Raw genomic sequence first — 10,739 nt, 5'->3', positions numbered from 1 at the left:
AACCTGCTGTATAACCTGCTGTATAACCCGCTGTATAACCTGCTGTATAACCTGCTGTATAACTATAACCTGCTGTATAACCTGCTGTATAACCCGCTGTATAACCTGCTGTATAACCTGCTGTATAACCATAACCTGCTGTATAACCTGCTGTATAACTATAACCTGCTGTATAACCTGCTGTATAACCTGCTGTATAGCCTGCTGTATAGCCTGCTGTATAACCTGCTGTATAACCTGCTGTATAACCATAACCTGCTGTATAACCTGCTGTATAACTATAACCTGCTGTATAACCTGCTGTATAACTATAACCTGCTGTATAGGCTGCTGTATAACCCGCTGTATAACCTGCTGTATAGCTATAACCTGCTGTATAGCCTGCTGTATAACCATAACCTGCTGTATAACCTGCTGTATAACTATAACCTGCTGTATAGGCTGCTGTATAACCCGCTGTATAACCTGCTGTATAGCCTGCTGTATAGCCTGCTGTATAACCTGCTGTATAACTATAACCTGCTGTATAACTATAACCTGCTGTATAGCCTGCTGTATAACCTGCTGTATAACCTGCTGTATAACTATAACCTGCTGTATAGCCTGCTGTATAACCTGCTGTATAACCTGCTGTATAACTATAACCTGCTGTATAACCTGCTGTATAACCTGCTGTATAGCCTGCTGTATAACCCGCTGTATAACCTGCTGTATAACCCGCAGTATAACTTGCTGTATAACTATAACCTGCTGTATAACTATAACCTGCTGTATAACTATAACCTGCTGTATTGCCTGCTGTATAACTATAACCTGCTGTATAACTATAACCTGCTGTATAACCTGCTGTATTGCTTGCTGTATAACTATAACCTGCTGTATTGCCTGCTGTATAACTATAACCTGCTGTATAGCCTGCTGTATTGCCTGCTGTATAACTATAACCTGCTGTATAACTATAACCTGCTGTATAACTATAACCTGCTGTATTGCCTGCTGTATAACTATAACCTGCTGTATAACTATAACCTGCTGTATAACCTGCTGTATTGCTTGCTGTATAACTATAACCTGCTGTATTGCCTGCTGTATAACTATAACCTGCTGTATAGCCTGCTGTATTGCCTGCTGTATAACTATAACCTGCTGTATAACTATAACCTGCTGTATAGCCTGCTGTATAACTATAACCTGCTGTATAACTATAACCTGCTGTATTGCCTGCTGTATAACTATAACCTGCTGTATAGCCTGCTGTATAACTATAACCTGCTCAATATCTAGCCTAATAATGAGCAACTCATTCTAAAATACTAAGAAATATTGAAATTTTCATCATCATTACAAATGACACAGACCCTCCCCTGTGTTAAAACAAATACTAAACACAAAGCATAAACCCCTCCCCCATTTTTTCCTCCAGGTAACCATTTCTGTAAATTATGGTCCATCCCTAAACAGTGTTTTATTAACAAACTAGCATTATTTTGAATCTGTATCTCTATAAATAGTGCAGGAAATGGATATACATGCTGTTTGTTCTGGACATATCCCAGGACATATCCCCGACCACATGAATACATTAATGTATCTGAGCTGTTTGTTCTGGACATATCCCAGGACATATCCCCGACCACATGAATACCTTAATGTATCTGAGCTGTTTGTTCTGGACATATCCCAGGACATATCCCCGACCACATGAATACCTTAATGTATCTGAGCTGTTTGTTCTGGACATATCCCAGGACATATCCCCGACCACATGAATACCTTAATGTATCTGAGCTGTTTGTTCTGGACATATCCCAGGACATATCCCCGACCACATGAATACCTTAATGTATCTGAACTGTTTGTTCTGGACATATCCCAGGACATATCCCCGACCACATGAATACCTTAATGTATCTGAGCTGCCAGCAGTTTGGGACTGGAGAAACATTGAGGGGAAAAACTATGCCAGCATCACGAGGAACCAACACATTCCACAGTACTGCGGCTCGTGCTGGGCCATGGGATCTAGCAGTGCAATTGCCGGTAATTTCTCCTCCACAATGTTATACAATGTTGCCAAATTAAACTCCTCCAATAATACACATTTGACCATTTCTGGACTGATAACTCACTGACTTGTTACAATGTAACAATGAACTTAACGTGAACTATTAACTTGTTACAATGTAACAACATTGTAACAATGATCTTAACGTGAACAATTAACATGTTACAATGTAACAAATCACAAGCTGTCATTACATTGTTACAAATGTCACTCCGTGTTATATTTTTTACAGGCTATAACCTTGTGATAAAAGTGATCTAATAAACGTATTTACAGTCATGCCTCTATCATATCAATACATTTGTTGTTTCCCCCCAGACCGTATCAACATCAAGCGTGGTGGTACGTGGCCATCAGCCTATCTGTCTGTCCAGAACGTGATAGACTGTGGCCATGCTGGGTCCTGCTACGGAGGGGACCACACAGGGGTGTACCAATACGCTCACCAGAAGGGCATCCCCGACGAGACATGCAACAACTATCAGGCGAAGAACCAAAGTAGGGCCTATAACATGACTTTTAACATTTTGGGTTTTTTATCCTGCATCTTCTTTTGATGTGTGCTAGTTCCTCATAACACCTGATTTGGGTGATAAGAGATTTGTTTTTCTAACTATTTTTCTGTACGCACTAGTTTAATTAAAGCAGTGCACTATGGGGGATAGGGTGCATGGATTGTTACATTTGGATTTTGTCTCATAGCATCATCACTCATCCTTGTGCATAATTTCCATTCGCAAATACACTTTGGCAGTTTCCATCACTCACCCTTCTGATCTCTCTCAACCAGTGAGCTCTATGTTCTACAGTGTGTGAGCTGTTCAACCAGTGAGCTCTATGTTCTACAGAGTGTGAGCTGTTCAACCAGTGAGCTCTATGTTCTACAGAGTGTGAGCTGTTCAACCAGTGAGCTCTATGTTCTACAGAGTGTGCGCTGTACAACCAGTGAGCTCTATACAGTTCTGTTCAACAGAGTGTGAGCTGTTCAGCCAGTGAGCTCTATGTTCTACAGAGTGTGAGCTGTTCAACCAGTGAGCTCTATGTTCTACAGAGTGTGAGCTGTTCAACCAATGAGCTCTATGTTCTACAGAGTGTGAGCTGTTCAACCAGTGAGCTCTATGTTCTACAGGTGTGCGCTGTACAGCCAGTGAGCTCTATGTTCTAGTGTGAGCTGTTCAACAGAGTGTGAGCTGTTCAACCAGTAGAGCTCTATGTTCTACAGAGTGTGAGCTGTTCAACCAGTGAGCTCTATGTTCTACAGAGTGTGAGCTGTTCAACCAGTGAGCTCTATGTTCTACAGAGTGTGAGCTGTTCAACCAGTGAGCTCTATGTTCTACAGAGTGTGAGCTGTTCAACCAGTGAGCTCTATGTTCTACAGTGTGAGCTGTTCAACAGAGTGTGAGCTGTTCAACCAGTGAGCTCTATGTTCTACAGAGTGTGAGCTGTTCAACCAGTGAGCTCTATGTTCTACAGAGTGTGAGCTGTTCAACCAGTGAGCTCTATGTTCTACAGAGTGTGAGCTGTTCAACCAGTGAGCTCTATGTTCTACAGAGTGTGAGCTGTTCAGCCAGTGAGCTCTATGTTCTACAGTGTGAGCTGTTCAACCAGTGAGCTCAACAGAGTGTGAGCTGTTCAACCAGTGAGCTCTATGTTCTACAGAGTGTGAGCTGTTCAACCAGTGAGCTCTATGTTCAACAGAGTGTGAGCTGTTCAACCAGTGAGCTCTATGTTCTACAGAGTGTGAGCTGTTCAACCAGTGAGCTCTATGTTCTACAGAGTGTGAGCTGTTCAACCAGTGAGCTCTATGTTCTACAGAGTGTGAGCTGTTCAACCAGTGAGCTCTATGTTCTACAGAGTGTGAGAGCTGTTCAACCAGTGAGCTCTATGTTCTACAGAGTGTGAGCTGTTCAACCAGTGAGCTCTATGTTCTACCAGAGTGTGAGCTGTTCAACCAGTGAGCTCTATGTTCTACAGAGTGTGAGCTGTTCAACCAGTGAGCTCTATGTTCTACAGAGTGTGAGAGCTGTTCAACCAGTGAGCTCTATGTTCTACAGAGTGTGAGCTGTTCAACCAGTGAGCTCTATGTTCTACAGAGTGTGAGCTGTTCAACCAGTGAGCTCTATGTTCTACAGAGTGTGAGCTGTTCAACCAGTGAGCTCTATGTTCTACAGAGTGTGAGCTGTTCAACCAGTGAGCTCTATGTTCTACAGAGTGTGAGCTGTTCAACCAGTGAGCTCTATGTTCTACAGAGGTGACAGAGTGTGAGCTGTTCAACCAGTGAGCTCTATGTTCTACAGAGTGTGAGCTGTTCAACCAGTGAGCTCTATGTTCTACAGAGTGTGAGCTGTTCAACCAGTGAGCTCTATGTTCTACAGTGTGAGCTGTTCAACAGTGAGCTCTATGTGTGAGCTGTTCAACCAGTGAGCTCTATGTTCTACAGAGTGTGAGCTGTTCAACCAGTGAGCTCTATGTTCTACAGAGTGTGAGCTGTTCAACCAGTGAGCTCTATGTTCTACAGAGTGTGAGCTGTTCAACCAGTGAGCTCTATGTTCTACAGAGTGTGAGCTGTTCAACCAGTGAGCTCTATGTTCTACAGTGTGAGCTGTTCAACAGAGTGTGAGCTGTTCAACCAGTGAGCTCTATGTTCTACAGAGTGTGAGCTGTTCAACCAGTGAGCTCTATGTTCTACAGAGTGTGAGCTGTTCAACCAGTGAGCTCTATGTTCTACAGAGTGTGAGCTGTTCAACCAGTGAGCTCTATGTTCTACAGAGTGTGAGCTGTTCAACCAGTGAGCTCTATGTTCTACAGAGTGTGAGCTGTTCAACCAGTGAGCTCTATGTTCTACAGAGTGTGAGCTGTTCAACCAGTGAGCTCTATGTTCTACAGAGTGTGAGCTGTTCAACCAGTGAGCTCTATGTTCAACAGAGTGTGAGCTGTTCAACCAGTGAGCTCTATGTTCTACAGAGTGTGAGCTGTTCAACCAGTGAGCTCTATGTTCTACAGAGTGTGAGCTGTTCAGCAGTGAGCTCTACAGAGTGTGAGCTGTTCTACAGAGTGTGAGCTGTTCAACCAGTGAGCTCTATGTTCTACAGAGTGTGAGCTGTTCAACCAGTGAGCTCTATGTTCTACAGAGTGTGAGCTGTTCAACCAGTGAGCTCTATGTTCTACAGAGTGTGAGCTGTTCAACCAGTGAGCTCTATGTTCTACAGAGTGTGAGCTGTTCAGCCAGTGAGCTCTATGTTCTACAGAGTGTGAGCTGTTCAACCAGTGAGCTCTATGTTCTACAGAGTGTGAGCTGTTCAACCAGTGAGCTCTATGTTCTACAGAGTGTGAGCTGTTCAACCAGTGAGCTCTATGTTCTGCAGAGTGTGAGCTGTTCAAACCAGTGAGCTCTATGTTCTACAGAGTGTGAGCTGTTCAACCAGTGAGCTCTATGTTCTACAGAGTGTGAGCTGTTCAACCAGTGAGCTCTATGTTCCACCAGTGAGTGTGACTGTTCAACCAGTGAGCTCTATGTTCTACAGAGTGTGAGCTGTTCAGCCAGTGGAGCTCTATGTTCTACAGAGTGTGAGCTGTTAACCAGTGTGGACCTGTTCCTCTGATGTGTGTGCTGTGGTGCAGAACTACACCTCTGTGGAAGGTTGAGACTACGGGGAGGTGTCAGGACGAAACCAGATGAAGAGCTGAGATATACACCAACGGGCCAATCAGGTGAGATCTGTGTTCTTTGGTTCGTCATGTTAACATTTCTCTCAGTCTGAAGAACAAAAGCACAAGTAAAAGTTTTATTTTTATTTTAATTAATTAAAAATCAAGAAGTAGAAAATAGGATTTTCCCATTTTGAATCTCAAATAATATAATATTTTGATATCAACAAAATGCCCTTTTTTTAGCCTTGAGTGTTGAAATGTATAACGTTAGCAATATGTACATGTAATACATGTAGTAAAATGTCCTTTGTAACTTGTGTTCTTGCTTTTGATAAACCTCATTCTCACATTGTGGCTGTTGTTCCGTCCTCTCCTCAGCTGCGGTGTGATGGCTACGAAAGGGCCTGGAGCGTATCGTGGTGGTGTGTTTGCCGAGTTCCACCCCTTGTCTCTAATGAACCATATCATCTCAGTAGCAGGCTGGGGGTGGCGGAGGAGCGGGACAGAGTACTGGGTGGTCCGCAGCTCCTGGGAGAGCCTTGGGTTAGTCTCTCTTGTACAATACATTCATTATTTGACTTGTATGGAATATGTACAAAAGTATGTGGACACCCCTTCAAATTAGTGGATTCGGCTATTTCAGCCTCACCCGTTGCTGACAGGTATATAATTTTGAGCACACAGCCATGCAATCTCCATAGACAAACACTGGCAGTAGAATGGTCTTACTGAAGAGCTCAGTGACTTTCAACGTTCCAGAAAAGATGTCTGGGTTTAAACGTGTTCTATTGTACAGAAAGTGAATAGCTTAAGCAAGACGGTGCCGACAGTTATGGCAGCTCTGCTTCTAGCCCCTAAGCAACTTTGCAGTCATTTTTTTTTAACACCACCGGAGGAGTGGATCCTTTGTTCGTACCCCTCAGGGAAATTGAACTTATTCCAGAAGCTACAAGACTCCGCTGGAGGAGAGAAGAGGTATTCGGAGTGGACTTCTAGTCCGACTCAGGAGGCACATCACCCACCGCTTCCGAGTTTATTACTCGCTAATGTTCAGTCCCTGGACAATAAAGTAAATGAGCTCAGATTGAGGATCTCCTTCCAGAGAGACATCAGGGACTGTAACATACTCTGTTATTCTGTCCCCATCCATACAGCCAGCTGGGTTCTTAGAACATCACACAGACAGGAATAAAGAACTCTGGATATACTGTCCCTGTCCATACAGCCAGCTGGGTTCTTAGAACATCACACAGACAGGAATAAAGAACTCTGGATATACTGTCCCCATCCATACAGCCAGCTGGGTTCTTAGAACATCACACAGACAGGAATAAAGAACTCTGGATATACTGTCCCTGTCCATACAGCCAGCTGGGTTCTTAGAACATCACACAGACAGGAATAAAGAACTCTGGATATACTGTCCCCGTCCATACAGCCAGCTGGGTTCTTAGAACATCACACAGACAGGAATAAAGAACTCTGGATATACGGTCCCCATCCATACAGCCAGCTGGGTTCTTAGAACATCACACAGACAGGAATAAAGAACTCTGTTATTCTGTCCCCGTCCATACAGCCAGCTGGGTTCTTAGAACATCACACAGACAGGAATAAAGAACTCTGGATATACTGTTCCCGTCCATACAGCCAGCTGGGTTCTTAGAACATCACACAGACAGGAATAAAGAACTCTGGATATACTGTCCCTGTCCATACAGCCAGCTGGGTTCTTAGAACATCACACAGACAGGAATAAAGAACTCTGGATATACTGTCCCCGTCCATACAGCCAGCTGGGTTCTTAGAACATCACACAGACAGGAATAAAGAACTCTCTGAGAAGAAAGGCGGGGTGTATGTTTCATGATTAACTACTCATGGTGTGACTGTGACGCATTTAGAGTCCTTTTGTTCACCCGACCAAGAATACCTCATAATCAAATGTCGACCATATTACCTCCCAAGAGAATTCTCTTTGGTTATAGTCACAGCCGTGTATATTCCCCCTCAAGCTGATACCACAACGGTCCTCAAATAACTACACTGGACTATGCAAACTGGAAACCACATACAGTGGGGCAAAAAGTATTTAGTCAGCCACCAATTGTGCAAGTTCTCCAGATGAGAGGCCTGTAATTTTCATCACAGGTACACTTCAACTATGACTGACAAAATGAGAAGAAAAATCCAGAAAATCACATTGGAGGATTTTTATTGAATTTATTTGCAAATTATGATGGAAAATAAGTATTTGGTCACCTACAAAGCAAGATTTCTGGCTCTCACAGACCTGTAACTTCTTTAAGAGGCTCCTCTGTCCTCCACTCATTACCTGTATTAATGGCACCTGTTTGAACTCGTTATCAGTATAAAGACACCTGTCCACAACCTCAAACAGTCACACTCCAGCTCCTATGGCCAAGACCAAAGAGCTGTCCAAAGGACATGAAACAAAATTGTAGACCTGCACCAGGCTGGGAAGACTGAATCACGAAAATAGGTTATGCAGCTTGTTTTAGAGAAATCAATTGTAGAACAATTATTAGGAAATGGAAGACATACAAAAAAAGTATTTTATCCATTTTAACCCATGACTACGTGGCCTCCAACTCATCGAATGGCTCCACACAGACAAACTCAGGAGGCTGAAGAAATTTGGCTTGGCCCCTAAAACTCCCACAGACTTTTAAAGATGCACAATTGAGAGCATCCTGTTGGGCTGTATTACCGCCCTGGTACAGCAACTGCAATGTCTGCAACGCCCAGGACTCTCCAGAGGCAACAGTCTAGAAGGAGATCCCACATATGCTGAGCACTTGTTGGCTGCTTTTCCTTCACTCTGCGGTCCAACTCATTCCAAACATAAACAAAAAAATTGACTTGATTTGTTTTCATCAATTGATAGACAGAATTGTATTACTCCCCAAGTAAAGTCAGAAATGATTTGTCTCCTCGGCTATAGGAGGTTGTAGTTCAGCCTCGGAATGTCAAAGAAACTTAACAATGACATCTGTCTTCTGTTACAACACTCACTACCGAGTTCCAAACTGCTACTGGAAGCAACGTCAGCACAAGAACTATTCTTCGGGAGCTTCATGAAATGGGTTTCCATGGCCAAGCAGCCAGACACAAGCCTAAGATCACCATGAACAATGCCAAGCGTCGGCTGGAGTGGTGTAAAGCTCGCTGCCATTGGACTCTGGAGCAGTAGAAATACGTTCTCTGGAGTGATGAATCACGCTTCACCATCTGGCAGTCTGTTACGAATCCCTTTTGGCCCGACAGTCTAGGGGGATGGTAATGAGACTCGTAACATAACTCATGCAAATTATTATTGTGACAAAGGAAAAGTGTGAATGAAATAAGCACGACAACTGAAATCTACCGTCAAACTCTAGGTTTATTTATAAACACACGGTAATGGGGGGAGCAGGAAAAGGGGCTGAGCTGGACCCAAGGAAAGAAACAATAAGTATTCAAAAACACCCCTAAGCTAGACTAGCCTACTTTAACAACAGCTAACTAACTAACCAAAAATACAGTGGGTGGTCCGCCCAGTTCTAACTAGTGTATTTAACAAAGTTCACCTACGGGTAGTGTATGCCCATGGGCGACTTGTCTTGGTTTCCCCCTTTTCCCACCAGCAACAAAACACAAACACCATAACCAAAAACAATACTCACAGGTGATGACAAAGTGCTATGAGGTGCTTAAACAAAAGAGAGGTTACGACACAAAGCGAGAGTGAAACACAGAGACCTACAGACATGGCATTTACAGAGAGATTGAGCTGAGCTGAGCTGGGCTCCAGAACAAACAAATGATGGGGTTTTTAAAACATGGGAAAGGAACTGTGATAGGTCAGGAAATAGGAGGAGGTGTGTCTTCTGATTGATGATTGATTGTTGACTGATTGAGGGTGACGGTAGATTTTCACCTGAGAGGAGAAGGAGAAAAAGAAACACACACACAGGATACACACACACACAGGATAACTGTATCCGTAACACAGTCCAACGGACAAATCTGGGTTTGCATTTGGAGCACGCTACCTTCCCCAATGCATAGTGCCTGTAAAGTTTGGTGGAGGAGGAATAATGGTCTGGGGCTGTTTGTCCTGGTTCAGGCCCCTTATTTCCAGTGAAATATTAACGCTACAGCATACAATTACATTCCTAGATGCATCTGTGTCCAACTTTAAAGGCACAACAGCTCTGGGAAAGCTTTCTTCCATGTCTTGCATGAACAATGCCTCCGTGCACAAAGTGAGGTTCCTACATAAATGGTTTGTTGAGATTTGCATGGCCTGCACAGAGCCCTGACTTCAAACCCCATCGAACACCTTTGGGATAAATTGGAACGCCGACTGCAAGCCAGGCTTAATCGCCAAACATCAGAGCCCAACCTCACTAATGCTCTTGTGGCTGAAAGGAAGCAAGTCCCTGCAGCAATGTTCCAACATCTAGTGGAAAGCCTTCCCAGAAGAGTGGAGGCTGTTATAGCAGCAATGTTCCAACATCTAGTAGAAAGCCTTCCCAGAAGAGTGGAGGCTGTTATAGCAGTAATGTTCCAACATCTAGTGGAAAGCCTTCCCAGAAGTGTGGAGGCTGTTATAGCAGCAATGTTCCAACATCTAGTGGAAAGCCTTCCCAGGAGAGTGGAGGCTGTTATAGCAGCAATGTTCCAACATCTAGTGGAAAGCCTTCCCAGAAGAGTGGAGGCTGTTATAGCAGCAATGTTCCAACATCTAGTAGAAAGCCTTCCCAGGAGAGTGGAGGCTGTTATAGCAGCAATGTTCCAACATCTAGTGGAAAGCCTTCCCAGAAGTGTGGAGGCTGTTATAGCAGCAATGTTCCAACATCTAGTGGAAAGCCTTCCCAGGAGAGTGGAGGCTGTTATAGCAGCAATGTTCCAACATCTAGTGGAAAGCCTTCCCAGAAGATTGGAGGCTGTTATAGCAGCAATGTTCCAACATCTAGTAGAAAGCCTTCCCAGGAGAGTGGAGGCTGTTATAGCAGCA

The 10,739-nt window shown here is 43.8% G+C and overlaps 1 pseudogene; it reads left to right on the top strand.

Moving 5' to 3' along the window:
- The first annotated feature begins 1,457 nt into the window (after window positions 1-1,457).
- On the top strand, window positions 1,458-6,259 carry LOC135538183 (cathepsin Z-like; annotated as a pseudogene).
- Window positions 6,260-10,739: the final 4,480 nt, after the last annotated feature.

This window comes from Oncorhynchus masou, unplaced genomic scaffold, assembly GCF_036934945.1.
Source record: "Oncorhynchus masou masou isolate Uvic2021 unplaced genomic scaffold, UVic_Omas_1.1 unplaced_scaffold_9260, whole genome shotgun sequence".
In the NCBI taxonomy this organism is placed as follows: domain Eukaryota; kingdom Metazoa; phylum Chordata; class Actinopteri; order Salmoniformes; family Salmonidae; genus Oncorhynchus; species Oncorhynchus masou.
Note: the sequence above shows the minus strand (reverse complement) of the source record. Positions and strands in the feature narration are given on the sequence as shown.